Consider the following 2,475-nt stretch of genomic DNA (forward strand, 5'->3'; position numbering starts at 1 on the left):
TACGACACGATTGGAGCTTTGTCAGAAGAATGTCTTTCTCGGCCATCGTAGATTCTTAAATTCTAATCATCACTACCGTGGGTGGAGAAAAGCATTCAATGGCAAGGGAAAAGTGCACAACACTTTGGGAGATTTACTTCACCATAGACCGCTCCCGGATGGACACCTGAAAGTATCGGTGGATGTTGTATTAGATCATGATGCGATGCTACCGGTACCTGACATGGTCTCAGAGACGACATTGCTGCGAGATGCAATAGGATCATTTGTTGCATGGCCCTCGGAGCTCATTACCATTAGTGATGAGGTATATTGAAAACGATTATGAATCATTTAGTTTTCGAATGTCAATTCTAAACCGTTTATTAATTATTTTTTACATTTTAATTTTAGACTGCTCCTATAAAACCCGCAATTAAGGGTAAAGGGATTTTACAGGAGGAGGAGTCTGTTGCATCACTAAAAGAGGTACATTTAAAGTGTTAATATATAATCTGAATCTAAATCTGCATGATTTTATATTTTACCTAACTTATATGATTTTTAGGCATCCGCTCGGGAGTCACAACAAGTGACGCAGCAAGTTCGTAGCGTACCACCCACTGGTCCTCCGAAGATAGCGGCAAAAAAAGGCGGTGCTTTTGTGCCTCGATACCGGACGACGCTCGCTACAATGGTTGATATGTCCGATTTGAAGGATGGTGCTTTACGTGAAATCAATATGGATGAAAGTGTCTTCGGTATTGAATTCAAGTCACATATTGAAATTGATGACTTGGAAGAGATTTTTACGCATGAATAACTAGGCGTCGGTAATATGCACTCATACATCCGGTAATATTCACTCATCCGATATATTATTTAATTAGTCCCACAATATAATTTATTTACACATTTCAATGAAAATAATCTAATGTTTATTATGTTTTTATTTAAGGTTGTTGTATGACAGAGTGTTGCGCGGGACTGTATTGTCTAACAGATTCCGTTTCGTGTCTTCCGCTCATTGCAGCGGAATGGCAATTGATTCGGAACCGGAATCAGTTAGACAGCTCTTAGTCGATAGATTCATGTCCACCGGCAATTCAGAAAGTCTGCATCTTTGGGCGTATAATACCCGACCAGTAGGGTTAGTTCTCATTCTTGGTTCATCTAATCTCTGTTTCTTTTGTGTATAGCAAAAGTTTCATATAACCTATTGTTTTAATTTATAGAGCACACTGGTTGTTGCTTGCTATCAACCCTATAAGAGAAGTCGTGTATTATCTGAATTCGGTAAATGGTGACTGGACCAATTATCCGGCTATGAAGGAAATCGTTGATTTGTAAGTGGGATCGTTCTAAATATTCGTGTATATTTATATATTTACTTATTTGTGGGATTGATCTAAACATATGCTTTTATATATTTGTTAATTAGATCAATACAAGTGTTCCGAAGTCAACGGGACGCACAGGTATCCCGGACTAAATCAAACAACATTACTTGGATCAAAGTGCAGGTACATTATTTTTCACAATTTTGCTTATAATATTTATGCTACTTGATAAAACAAGACAACTATAAAATCTTATTTGTTTTTCTATGTAGTGTCCGCAACAGCGAAACATTTCAGATTGCGGATACTTTGTTTTGAGGTTTATGAAAGAAATCCTTCAGGCGAATCAATTAGAGATTCCGCTCACGGTATGAATTTATAACTTAAGATAATTTCGTATAATTTATTACATTTAACTAAATATATCATTCATATTATGTTTTTGTTTTGTAGTACCTCGACGAATTCCGTGCTGCTGGGTACCCGAGACTTAAGTTGGAAGAAATCAAAGAGGATTTGTGTCACTTTTATATTAAGCAATTTTTCATGTAGGATTTGTGTCGATTTGAACTATAATATTATTGATGTTGTAATGATGTATATATATAATTTTGGATATTATAATGGTATTATATTAGTATATATATATATTGTCTTACTGATGGCTGAAATTATATCGTCGAAAATATATTACAGGTCGAAAATATTACAGGTTGAAAACATATTACAGGTCGAAAATATTACAGGTCGACTGGGAGGATTAAATTACAGGCTGCACATTAAAATACCTCATTTAGCAACGACAGCGCTTTTAAAAAGCGCTCTTAAAGGTCCACCTACAAAAGCGCTTCTTAGTAAAAGCGCTGCCAAAGAATAATAAAAAAGCATAAAAAGTAAAAAAAAACGCAACATACGAAAGCGCTTTTGGAAAAGCTCTTATAGGGAGGGCTACCAGAGCGCTTTTTCCAGGAAAGCGCTTTTATAGGGGGGCCTACCAGAGCGCTTTTTCCAGAAAAGCGCTCTTATAGGGGGGCCTACCAGAGCGCTTTTTCCAGAAAAGCGCTCTTATAGGGGGGGCCTACCAGAGCGCTTTCTGAAGCGCTTTTGTTACCTACGTCAGCGCTGGCTTTCACAGCGCTTTTAAGCGCTTTTAAAG

The 2,475-nt window shown here is 37.2% G+C and overlaps 1 long non-coding RNA gene across 1 annotated transcript; it reads left to right on the plus strand.

Annotated features, from left to right (window-relative positions):
- The first annotated feature begins 1,011 nt into the window (after nt 1–1,011).
- LOC131634416 (uncharacterized) lies at nt 1,012–1,500 on the plus strand. The gene is made up of 3 exons (XR_009293541.1): nt 1,012–1,129; nt 1,215–1,325; nt 1,421–1,500. It is a non-coding gene; the product is annotated as an uncharacterized LOC131634416 (long non-coding RNA).
- Nucleotides 1,501–2,475: the final 975 nt, after the last annotated feature.

This window comes from Vicia villosa, unplaced genomic scaffold (assembly GCF_029867415.1).
Source record: "Vicia villosa cultivar HV-30 ecotype Madison, WI unplaced genomic scaffold, Vvil1.0 ctg.001291F_1_1, whole genome shotgun sequence".
Lineage (NCBI taxonomy): Eukaryota > Viridiplantae > Streptophyta > Magnoliopsida > Fabales > Fabaceae > Vicia > Vicia villosa.